The following is a 14,004-nucleotide window of genomic DNA, read 5'->3' on the forward strand; positions in this document are numbered from 1 at the left end:
TCAAGAACGATTCGAATCCTCTCGTTCGTCGTGCGAGTGATTCGCGACGCCTTCAACCCTCTACTTATCCCCCTCGTGGTTTTGGTACCTAGAAAAGCAAATACTAAAATAAATTTCACAGTAATCTTATAACATCTAAATAAAATTAAACATAAACACAAGTGATGTGAAAACATTTTTCTTACTCTCTGATGATGAGGCAGTACGAGTGGATGATGCAACATTATCATATGCACCATAACGGTGACCCCGTCGGGCCCTCCGTGCCGACTGAATCGCAGACCCAGTACTAGATGAGAGATCTGGGGATATCGCCGGGGTCGAGTCGCCCTGGGCTATGAGGTCGGGCTGTACTGCAGGGGCGGGCTGGGCTGCAGGGGCGGACATAGATGCTGAAGTGGATCTCCGAGATCCACCCCTGTTCGAGATCAAACTCATCTGCACAATTCAATAAATATTTATGTTAGTAAAAAAGAAAACTAAAGTAATAACTTACTAATCTGAATCATCATTATCACTTACTAATATGAATCACCATTATCAATTACTAATCTGAATCACCACTAGAAATACTCATTTCATCATCATCATCATCGATACCATCAACATCATCATCTTCATATTCATCTTCATCTTCATCTTCATCTTCATCATCTTCATCATCATCATCATCATCATCATCATCATCATCGATGAAATCATTAACATCAATTCGGGGAAGTGGCCCAAGATCAATTGATAAGGCATCGATCTCAATTGGAGGAACGTCATGTATCTCGACTTGTTGTATGATAACATCATTGTTGTATGGATTAGGTATGGTCGAAGATGAATCCTCTTGATAGGCCATGTCATCCTGATTTTCTTTTTCCGGAATATCCCATATATTTCGATTCTGAATCATCTGAGCTACTTTCCAACCCACACCCGCCTTAGGGTCATCCAGATAACATACTGGTTTTGCCATTGTGGCAAGAATAAATGGATCATTCTCATACCATCGAGTGTTTGTATTCACAGATATTAAGTCGTAATCGAGTTTAATACTGTTGTTCCTATTCGGGTATGTATTAAATCAATGACACTTAAATAACACAACTTGAAAGCGATGCGAGTACAAGACTTGATGTACACTCGTCAGCTTGCCGTAGAAATCAACCGTGCCAGTCTCCAAGTTCTCTACACAAACCCCGCTATTTTGAGTGCTCAAGATGGCATCTCGTTCTACAGTTAAAAACTTGACTCCATTCACATTACATCCAGAAAACGTTTCAACCCATTGAATACCACTCGCCAAACTCATTAACTCCTTGTATAACGGCGAATTATCATCAGTCAGCTTTTCCATCTGTTAAAAGACAATGGAATTAATATATTACAAAAAATTTACAAATACATGAACGAACTGATCATTATTGTCAGTAATCACTTACATGTTCCTTAAACCATTTAGGAAACAATTCCCGATGCTTTTTCTGTACACGTTCCATGTCCCATCTTGGATAGTCGCTATGGAGCCTTCGGGGCGTGCCTGGTTTCGGACGTACCTTTTGTAATTACCCAACATTCTGCAAATGTAATTACATAGTGAGAAAACTTTTATGAGTAACATAGAGCTAAACTTGGAGAATAGTAATGAAATAGTTTAGAAATTGTTACCTTTCTATTGGGTACATCCACCGATAACTGACCGGCCCAGCAAGAATTGCCTCTTGCGGTAAATGTATCATTAAATGAATCATTATATCAAAAAAGGCCGGTGGAAATATTTGTTCAAATTTGCATAGGATGTACACAATCTCATCTTTCAATTTTGACATGTCCGACACGCGCAACGTCTTAGCGCAGATATGCTGAAAGAACCTCGACAACCCAACAATCGGTTCAACCACATCTTCGGGCAAAAACTTTCGAATACCCACCGGAAGCAGACGTTGCAATAAAACATGACAATCATGACTTTTCAAGCCCAAAATTTTTCCAGAGTCGATTTTCACATTTCGAGAGATATTGGCCGCGTATCCATCTGGAAATTTGACCGATGCAAGAAACTTTAAGAATTCTTTCTTATCCACAGGCTTCATGGTATAAAATGGATGTTTCTTTATCATTTTATCACCCTTCTTCGTTAACCACAAATGTTTCCTGATGCCCATTTCTTGCAAATCTTGTCGAGCCTTAATTGTGTCCTTTGATTTTCCTCAATGCCCAAGATTGTCCCCACCAAACTTTCGCACACGTTCTTCTCAATATGCATTACATCGAGATTGTGCCTGATTTTCAACTTGGACCAATACTCCAACTCGAAGAATATCGACTTGTTTGTCCAATTTAGATGTGCAGGTGACCTTGGCATATTCGTTCTTTGTTAGAGGGATGTTTACCAATCCGGCCAAATTCTAAGTTATTCAACTGCCTGAAGATGTCATCACCAGATAATTCTTTAGGTTTCACGCCCATCTCCTTTTTTCCGTCAAAGGCCTCCTTATTGTGACGCCATTTATGATCCCCTGGCAACCATCTTCGGTGGCCCATATAACATACTTTACCACCGTGCCAAGCGGAAGTTATATCTTTATTACAAGTAGGACATGCCATATAACCCTTGGTGCTCCAGCCTGATAAATTCCCATAAGCTGGGAAATCATTTATTGTCCACATGACTGCCGCATGCAAGGAAAACATTGTTTCGGTGGACTTATCATATGTCGGCACACCATTTTGCCACAATTTTTTCAGCTCATCAATCAACGGCCGCAAATATACATCGATCTCCTAGCCAGGGGATTGCGGTCCTGGAATTAATAGCGTCATAATTGTGAATTCTTTTTTCATGCATTTCCAGGGAGGCAAATTATAAGGAACCACGACCACTGGCCAAGTGCTGTGAGATGTGCTCATATTTCCGAATGGATTAAATCCATCAGTAGCAAGTCCTAATCTGACATTTCGTGCATCTGCTACAAAATCCGGATATATCTTGTCAAATTCTTTCCATGCGCTTCCGTCTGCAGGATGTCTCATCACATCATCCTCAACCCGCTTATCTTTGTGCCACCTCATGTCACTTGCAGTATGTGTCGACATGTACAATCGTTGCAACCTTGGCTTAAGTGGGAAATAACGCAACACCTTTTGCGGAATCTGTTTCTTTCTCTCTACAGACTTGTTCTTATATCTCGGTTCATTGCACACATGGCATTTATCCTTCCCTTGGTGTTCTTTGTAAAACAATACACAATCATTCTTGCATGCATGAATCTTTTCATATCCCAAACCGAGATCTTTCAACACCTTATTCGCAAGATAATGGGTTTCAGGTATATGATTGTTCTTTGGAAGCATTCGTTTCAAAATCCCCATCAACTGATCATAACTTCGATTCGAATGTTGATTAAGTACTTTCCAATGCATTAACTCCACAACAGCAGTTAGCACTGAGAACTCTTCACAACCAGAGTACAATTCCCGCTGAGCTTGTTTCAACAATCTCTCGTACTTATCAAACTCTTCTCTTTGGACTTCGGGCAACCCATCATCTTGATCCATATTATCGCTCTCTGTATCATCCTGACTGACTTCGTGATCTAGCGATGCATATGGATAAGCATCGTTTATTATGCCCATCACTTGGTCATTATCATCAGCAATAGATTCAGTAGGCTGCAGAATTGTTCGGGTCTCCGAGGACGTCGAAGCATAAACTCTCGGTTCACCATGATAATACCATGTCGTATAGTTGTGTGACATCCCATATTTCACCAAATGAATTCTGACTTCACGCACTGTCTTTCATAAAGAGTTGTTACAATTCCGGCACGGACACCTTATATTATTCTGAGCATTGACATGTTCCTGTGCAACTTGGATAAATGACTCGATCCCATACAAATATTCATCACTAACACGATTCGTATTACGTATCCACTGTCGGTCCATGATGCATGTTTCCATATTACACGACAATTAGAAAACGATGCGACACCATTCTTCGTCTCCTTATGCCTCCGGTAAGGGCCCTATCCCATTCGAGAATGCACATATGTGTCGTGGTTGTTGGCTCACACGACGTAGTTTCGATCTGGGAAAATTTCGGCAGCATCTCCCTATGGTTCTCCAAGTGCACGACGTAGATATTTAAAACAAATATCTAGTATGCACTCGAAGAACACATAAGGAGATGTTGTCGAAATTTTCTCAGATCAAAACCACATCACATGAACCGCTAACCACAACACATAATTGTGCACTCCCAAACTGTCCATGGGTAATTTGGACAATTCAAGAATCATATTGGAGCGCAGTCACGCCAAACGCCCATGCGCGCGTCCAATAGACTCTCGAACGGGTCTAAGGTGAATTTAAATTTAGTGTACAAAGTTATCCACTGATAACTTCGCACGACTAGTTAAATGTACAAAGTTATCGATTGATAACTTCGCACAAGCGCTTCGTGCCACATGACCTCACCCAGTACTCGAGGAGTGCTGGACTACGTCATCGGAAATTTTGCAATTACAACTAAACTAAATGTAACATACAAACTAAATTATAATTAATCTAACAATATACATATAAGCATACAAACAAACTATTAAATTTTAGCATATAAAAACATACAAATTAATTAATCAATTTTATAATTAATTTTAACATACAAACTAATTCACTCAAAAATTTAATACAATTATATATGAAACATTAAATACTAAATCATACAAAAACTTAACTAAAAGATAGATTAAACACATATCTCACCAAAAATGCAATTATCCTTCACAACAAATGCAACACTATCCTTCCTTCACCAAAAAAATAAATCATTGTCAAATATGAGCCCAACATCAATCTAAATTCAGATTTCACAACCAAACCACTAAATTAAAAAAACCCACAACATTAACTAATTACCACTAAAATCAGAAATTTCACAATCAATTTATGCAAAATCCACAACAAGTACAAAATCCACAATATTATAAAACATAAAAAACAGAAAATACCATAAAAAATAGAAAATACAAAAAAAAAAAACAGAAAATACCATAAATTAAAAATAAAAAACAGAAAATACCATAAAAAACAGAAAATACCATAAAATACCATAAATTCAAAAAAAAAAAAAAAAAAACCTGTGTTGAGCTAGTTTCGGCTTCGAGGGGGGGTGGGTTTCGGTTGGGGGGGTGGGTTTTCGGGGGGGGGTGGGTTGCCGATGGGGGGGGGTTTTGGGTTTCGGGGAAGGAGGGAGGAGGAGGAGGAGGCGGAGGGAGGAGGAGGAGGGAGGAGGAGGAGGAGGAGGAGGAAGAGGGAGTGAGAGCTGAGGGAAGGAGGAGGCGGGACTGCGGCGCTGCGAGGGTGAGGGAGTGAGTGAGCTAGAGTGACTGAAGTGAACCCAGAAATGGGTATAAACTGAACATGAATTCGTCGCCCCAAGTATATTAAAGCGACGAACATGAATTCGTCGCCCAAAGTCACTTTGGGCGACGAACGTGTTAATTCGTCGCCCAAAATTCGTCGCCTAAAGTCACTTTGGACGACGAATTCATGTTCGTCGCCCAAAGTTGTTGACTTTAGGGCACCGTTTTATCCCGCCATAATTTCAGACTTTGGGCGACGCACTGTTCGTCGCCTAAAGCTACATTTCGTCGCCCAAAGTTGAATTTTTTTATGAACCATGATCGTTCATACGTTCGAGCTCCAATACCAAACTTCTAGATCTCCAATTGACCTAATATTTTAGAGGAATGATCTTTGAGTGACAAACTAATAAATGAATGGTTTAGATCGTTAAAAACACAATCGACATATAAGGTTCTACATATAAATCAGTAGTTTTTGCATTTGAAGAATAAAATTAGATCAACTCTTTCGTTAAAACCTTGTAGCTTCAATAATTGTGAAGACCACAACGTGATTATCACAATCAGAGCCATTCTTCATATATGTTCATACTCAAAGATCAACCCTGGAAAAAATCGGCTCAATCGGAGTTCATCTACCCGTTCGATTATTATTATAAGAATCAAGATCGTTCATACATCCTAAATGCTAAACCTAACTTCTACATCTCCAATTGAGTTAATTTTTTGCATGGATGATCTTTGAGTGAGGCACTAAGGAATGATCGGTTCGGATCGTTAAAAACACAATACAAAAGTGATCTTCTACATACAAATACACTTGAAGAGTATAATTATATTAACTTTTGGGTAGAAATTTTGGTGATTCAACAATTTGTGAAGACTACAATGTGATTTCAACGATCGGAACCGTTCATTCTATTCGTTTATACTGGAAGATCATCCCTGCAAAAAATCGGCTAAATCGAAATTCATCTCATACTTCGATTCGTATTAGAAAATTTACAATCGTTCATAAGTACAACCACCGTTACCTAACTTCTACATCTCCGATTGAGCTAATTTTTTGCATGGATGATTCTTAAGTGGGGAATTAAAAAATGAATGGTTATGATCTTTGGAAATCCAATCGTATAGTATGCTATTATATATATAAAATTGTAAACAAAAAAAGTATTCTTACTTTGGGCGAGGAACTACAAATTTCGTCGCCCAAAGTTATCTTGGGCGAGGAACCTCATAATTCGTCGCCCAAAGTTACTTTGGGCGACGAAATGTTAGGTTCCTCGCCCAAACCATTATTACAAAACAGGATGACCCTTTGGGCGACGAACAGGTTCCTTGCCCAAACATAGTTTGGGCGACGAACATAATTTCGTCACCCAAAGAGTCTTTGGGCGAGGAAATCGAAAATTTGTCGCCCAAAATGAGTTTGGGCGACGAAATATTTTGTCACCCAAAGTAAGTTTGGGCGACAAATTTCGTTTTCCTCGCCCAAAGGCACTTTGGGCGACGAACATGTATATTCCTCGCCCAATGTATTTCTCAATTAATTGTTTGTTGTTAATGTTTAGGCGACAAAATGTGTTCGTCGCCCAAAGTTACTTTGGGCGAGGAACGTGTGATTCGTCGCCCAAACCTCCTTTGGGCGACGAACATGTTCGTCGCCCAAACTTTTATGACATTGAGCGACAAATTTTCTTGTTCGTCGCCCTAAATTGCTTTGGGCGACGAATATATGTTCGTCGCCCAAAGTGTGGTCGCCCAAATATGTTTTTCTTGTAGTGTGGGGACTCATGAATTTTTCATGGTGGGGCAAGAAAAATGATTGACTATTACTATAACTATGAGGCATTTTAGCTCAAATATATAGGAATTGGAATTATATTCATGCAAATTTGCCCTCTTTCATTACGTATATATATATATATACATATAGAGTAAATTGCACCGTTGGTCCAGTTATTTTCACTTTTTTCCCAACTTAGTCCACGATCTTTTTTTTGTATCATTTTAATCCACTTTCTTTTCAAATTGCGCCTAATTAGTCCATTCCGTCTAATATTGGCTAACTGCCGTCAAATGCCCACACGTGACCAACATGTGAGGCCCATAATGGTCTTTTCCTCCCAACAGGAATGCCTAAATCTGAGTTAAGCAAATTGTTATTCATCGTGGTTAATCAGAGGGTTTTGGAGGAGATAAGCAATTTCGCGCCTTTTGCTGGAATTTGGGCATCCGAGGCATCCAATCAGAGGGTTAATCCCATTTTCGGCATTTATCAAGCATGATTCTTGATTTTCGAACGGAGGGAGACAATCCCATCTACAGTAAGTATGGAATTGTCTTAGGTTTCATTTGGTTACTGCAATTGCATTTTGTTTTTGGGCATTTAGTTATTGCGAATCTTTTGGGTGGGTTTATGGTATTTGGTTACTGTGGGTTTATGGTATTTGGTTGTGGGTTTATTGTATTTGGTTGCTGTGAATGTTTTGGGTGGGTTTAGGGTATTTGTCAGTGTGACTTTTGTGTCCTTTTCATCTGGAATCTTTTGGGCATTTGGTTACAGCGAGTCTTTTGAGGGAAAGGGATGGAATTGTTTGCCACATCTACATTTTTTAACTGTGGTGTGGTCCTGAATGTTTGTTTTTTCCATAGTTTTATAATATCCGACCCTTAACATGTGTAGTCAGTGTTCCCATTCAAACAACACACTTCTGTTCTTTTGTATTATTATATTGATTTTTATGTTTTCAATTTTGGTTGATGGGTGATGTACTGCTTATATAAGAATTTTGACTGTAAGAATTTTATATTTTTCTTATTTGAGTGTTGAATTTATTCATTAAATGTTTAAGTATCTGAATTTAGGAACTCCTATATATCCTCAATCCAAGGTCTATCTTTGGTCCACAACCTAGGATTTATGTGGTTTACATTTGCTTTATGTGGAACCACAAGGACTTTAATAGTTTCACCATCAAATCTAACTCATAATTTCATCACTTGGTTTTTTTGACTATGTTTGCAGGTGATCCTGATGGGCTGACATTAGAAATCCACTATGGTGGTAAGGTTATTGGTGATGGATATAAGGGGGGTTTTGTTTGCTGGCTAGACTACCTTTCAGCAGACCTCTTTTCCTTATTGGACCTTATGAAGGTTGGTGAAGACTTGGGCTATGAGGTGAATAGGAAAAAGATCGAGCCCAATAAATGGAAAGTGTACTACAAGGATCCAGATATTAATGGGCCAGCTGGATTTGTGTATATTGGGTCTGACAGTCAAGTGCTTACAATGATTGCAAAGGTACCAGCATCTAGGGTTGCTGTTGTCTATTACGAAGGGCCAAGTACATCAAGGAATGATGTTGATGCTAGTCAGTCTGCTACTGTGTGGCCAAGCTTGCATGGTGCAGAGTATGAGTTAGGTATAGATGATGTTGATACACTCAACCTTCTAACACAGGCTTCTGTGAATGAACAAGATAATTGTGCAGTGAGTGGATCAAGGGATGGGCCAGATCATGAGGAACATAATGAACAAGGTACTGGTTCAGTGAATGAGCAGCAAGATGATGTGGATGCTGAAGATGGTGATGAAGACAATGAGCAGCAAGATGATGTGGATGCTGATGATGGTGATGAAGACAATGAGCAGCAAGTTGATGTGGATGCTGATGATGGTGATGAAGACTCAGAGTTTGTAGATAGTGACTATGAGTTCTCAGAGGAAGATAGTGATGATGATGTATTTGAGGAGGAGATTGACCCACAAATTGACCCTCTGAATGAAATTAACGATGCTGGTGAAATATCAGATGAATGTGAGAGATCTGATGAGCTTGAGAGTCTCAGTGAGTCATCAACTGATGGTGAAGATGAAAAGAAAGTGAAGAAAAAAATTCCAAAGTTCAAAGTTTTCAATAAAGAGACAGACTTGAAAGATCCACAAATGGAAATAGGACAACACTTCCCAAGCAAAGCTGATGCAATGATGTTCATTAAGGAATGGGGGATCTTAAATGGCCGAAAATTAAAGTTTGTAAAAAATGATAGGATAAGGCTGAATGCAGTTTGTGTTGGCACAAAGGGCTGTCCCTTCGAAGTTAGATGCCACCCACAGAAGGGTGGCTCTGATACATGGGTGATCAAGACCCTACAGATGGAGCACCATTGTTCCACTTCTGGAAAACTGAAGCATGCAGATTACAACTGGATTGCTGAAAAATATCAAGAGAGGTTGAGAGATGACTCTGATTGGGGCTTATTAAGCTTCCAAAATACAGTCAAGAAGGACTTTGGCCTCACTGTCTCAAGGAACAAAGCGTATAGAGCTAAGAAGAAGGCTCGTGGCTTGAATAAGGGATTTTACAAAGAGCAGTATGCAAGAATACATGATTATGCAGCTGAGTTGCAACGATCCAATGTTGGTTCGACAGTGAAGATTGCTTCAAGAGAGACACCTAATGGCCAAAAAGTATTTCAAAGGATTTACATCTGCTTGAAGGGTTGCAAAGATGGGTTTTTAAATGGATGTAGGAGGGTGATTGGCGTTGATGGGACTCATATAAAGGGTCCATATCCTGGTCAAATACTGACAGCAGTTGGTGTAGATCCTAACAATGGATTATTCCCAGTGGCATATGCAGTAGTAGAAATTGAAAATAAGGATTCATGGAAGTGGTTTTTGGATATTTTGATAGATGACTTGAAGATTGACAAGGGGGCAGACTGGGTATTCATGAGTGATAAGCAAAAGGGTCTAGTTCCTGCAATAGAGGAACTCTTACCTGATGTTGAACATCGAATGTGTGTTAGACATCTTCATAATAACTTCAAAATGACCTATCCAGGGTTGGGGTTAAAGAATGCCTTGTGGGCTGCTGCTAGAGCAACTTGTGTACCATGGTGGAAGGTTGAGATGGAGAAGATGAGGGGATTAAATGACAAAGCTTGGGGATGGCTGAATGCTAAACCTGCAACACAGTGGAGTAGATCACACTTTGGGACTGTGACAAGGTGTGATTTATTGTTAAATAATCTGTGTGAAAGTTTTAACAGTGCTATACTTAACACAAGGGACAAGCCAATACTAGATTTGCTTGAGGGAATTAGACACTATCTCATGCTTAGGATGGCGAACAGGCGAGCAGCTTGTAGAAGTTGGAAGACTAATGTTGGCCCAAGAATCTTGAAGATCATGGAGAAGAGAAAAGCTGACAGTCGAATGCACAGTGTTCAACTTGCAGGAGATAAGCAATTTGAGGTTGAAGCACCTGGTGGGACAAGGATGTGTGTTGATCTTAGGCAAGGGACTTGCAGCTGCAGAAGGTGGGATCTTAGTGGGATTCCTTGCTCCCATGCAATTGCTTGCATTTGGGACCTAGAGGAAAACCCTATTGACTATGTCAATGAGTGTTATAGTAAAAAATCTTACCTAGATGCCTATGATCCTATGATAAGACCCATGCCAAGTATGGATCTTTGGGCAATCACTGCCAATGACAAACTTGAGCCTCCACCATTCAAGAAACAACCTGGGAGGCCAAAAATGGTAAGAACAAAAGGACCAGGTGAAGTCCCAGCCACACATCCTATTCCTGAAAATTCAAATGCAAATCCAATGGCTCCAGCACCACCACTCAAGTTGAGAAGGTTGTGGGTTTCCATTAGATGCAGTAAGTGTGGGGGAGAGAATCATAACACCAGGACATGTAAAAGAGAGATTGGGAGCTCAAGCAACCAACAGGTTTGTTGTTTGTTAAATTGCATGAAGTCTTTTTTTTTCCTAATATTAATGTGATTTTCAAACTGTACCATCTGGTCTTATGTGCAACTATGCAGACCGAAGGTCAACATCAACAATCACATGCCCAATCCCAAGCCCAAGCCCAACCAGCAACTGAATCACACCCTTCCCAAGCCCAACAGTCACCTAATAATTCAAGGGTAAACAAGAGATATTAGTTGTGTACTGATTGCTTAATGAAATAAATGTTCATGTTGTTGATTATGCTTGAATTGGCAGATGACAAGAGGGAGAGGGAGAGGGCGAGGAAGAAGCAATGCAAGGGGAATAGGAGGATTTGTGTCTGCATCTGATAATGGAGGGAGAGGGCGAGGGCGAGGGCCAGGAAAATGCATTGCAAGGGGTAGAGGAAGATCTATATCTGATTCTGATAATGGAGGCAGAGGCAAAGGGAGGAATGGAAAAAGGGGCAGGTTCTGCAAACCCCATGAACATTGACTCAAGATTGGTGTTCGTGCTTCTTGAAAGGATTTTGAACTCTATGTTATGAGTTTTGATGTAATTAAATGTTGCATTTGATTAAATGTTGAGTCAATGTAATTAAATGTTGTAATTAAATGGTATTGGCATTTTGGGTCAATTAAATGTTGCATTTCATGTAATTTTAGCTTAAGGCCATTTGCTGTAATGTGTTTTGAGGCCTTAAAATGTGTGTTTTGATGGAATTGTACTAAGGATGTTTGATGGATACTTATGACACATGAAATATGGTATTGGCATTTTTGGTCAATTACAATGTGTATATTTGCTGGAAGTAGTTTTGTGTATATTTTCTGGGAGACAAAATTCATTAACTGGAAGTGGTTTTTGTGTATATTTTCTGGGAGACAAAAATTCAAAAACCATTACATCAAATGTATACATTTGCTTTTGCTGGAGGTAGTTTTGTATATATTTCCTACCCTTCCAGTTGAATATAAAATGTCACTTGCCATTTCATTGAAACCATTAAAGAAATGCACCAAATCTATATTACAAAACACTACCATATCACCACATTTTGCTTCCCTGCACTGAGCTTTCCAAAACAGAGGAGTTGAATACAACCAAAACACTCCTACCATACAAGTTAATTCTTACTGCTTAGTTCCATACAACTACAAAACAAGTTAATTCTTAGTTCCACACAACCTACATCACTTAACACAACTACCTAAAATAGCATACCCACAAGCTATTTTCTATTTCATTACCATCACCATAAAGAAGAAAACCCAAGAGCAAATCAAATAAAGCCGCAGCATCTTCTCCCTTCTCCGATGCAATTGAAGTTGCACTTCTAGTGGATCAATCCTTCTTCGCAATCTCAGCATCACTTGTCTACAACGTGGGCACATCGGAGGGTCCACCCAGTTAAAAAAATTGCATCCTCCATTTCGCTGGAAAAAAAAAAAAAACACAATTTGCTAGCATAAAAAAATACCCATTCCAATACCCATTCGATTTGAATTATTACATTTACCCATTATCCAAATTTCCTTACCCTTGGTATTAAACAGGTCTCAAACTGTCTTCCCGGATTCAAATCCGTCCAACTCGTCCTCACAACGGCAAGCCTTCCGCAATCGCAATAGCTACCTGGTGCATGGGGGCTGTGAGTTGATGATGTCGAGTAGGATGACATAACGAAGGACAAAGAAGTGGAGAGATTTTGAGGTTTTGGTAGCCCTAACTACTGGGTTGAATAGAAGAAAGAGGATGGAAGCCTCAACTTCATTTGGCGGGTGGAAATTCTGCAAATGGCGGGATGAAATAGGTTAAAGGTTAGGGATACTATATATCTGGTAGGAAAAGACCATTATGGGCCTCACATGTTGGTCACGTGTGGGCATTTGACGGCAGTTAGCCAATATTAGACGGAATGGACTAATTAGGCGCAATTTGAAAAGAAAGTGGATTAAAATGATACAAAAAAAAGATCGTGGACTAAGTTGGGAAAAAAGTGAAAATAACTGGACCAACGGTGCAATTTACTACAGATCCCTTCCATTGAGGGATCCCCAAATAATTTTATTTAAGGGGTTTCTCATAGGGCCCACTCTATATAGTTTTTTAACGATCCGAACCGTCTATATTTTAGGTTTATATTCAAAGATCATCCTTGCAAAAACTTAGATAAATCGGAAACCATTAAACTATCAAACTTTGATCAAATAAATAGACGAAAACAATATTTTTGATAAACACTTGAAATCGTGACCATTTAATCAATGGTAAAATGGTTTTTGATTAATATAATTTTTTGTAAGGGCAATTTTTCAATGTGTTGAAAAACTATATAGAGTGAGCCCATAAGAGATCCATTAAATAAAATTATTTTAGGAATCCCTTATTTAGCCTTACTTATCTCCGATTGTTTCTTGCGCATGAAATTTAGTCTAAGGCTTCCAATTTTTCTTTTCTACTTTTCTAGAGTAACTGTTAGAGGGCAGCCTGATGAAGATGCAGTCCTACTTTTTAGGGACTTGAAGGTTCCAAGTCTCTCTGCAGAAGGTTTGCTTCTCAAATACACTAGAAGAATACAACCAATTGCTGACGCAGAACTAGTTTTCAGCTCAAGATAGTGTTAGAATATATGTTAATTGGCATTTCTTTGGTAGTGTAACTGTGTGTGTATTTAAGTGGGTCCACTTTTGAATTGACTATATTATTAAACAATTGGGGAGCTGTCATCTGCTTAATATAATTCCACGTATTGTACATCAAAAGATTACTTGATTTTATTCAAAAACTATTATAATATCTAAAACTTATTCAGAGATATTTATTTTCATGTCATGTTTGGTATTAGAGAAAACCTGAACAAGCTTACTTGCAATAACTAACTGGTCAC

The 14,004-nt window shown here is 39.1% G+C and overlaps 1 pseudogene; it reads right to left on the reverse strand.

Moving 5' to 3' along the window:
- Positions 1 to 1,075: 1,075 nt before the first annotated feature.
- Positions 1,076 to 3,024, reverse strand: LOC147291085 (uncharacterized; annotated as a pseudogene).
- Between the last annotated feature and the right edge of the window lie 10,980 nt (positions 3,025 to 14,004).

Source organism: Dryas octopetala, chromosome 3 (genome assembly GCF_963921425.1).
Source record: "Dryas octopetala chromosome 3, drDryOcto1.1, whole genome shotgun sequence".
NCBI lineage: Eukaryota > Viridiplantae > Streptophyta > Magnoliopsida > Rosales > Rosaceae > Dryas > Dryas octopetala.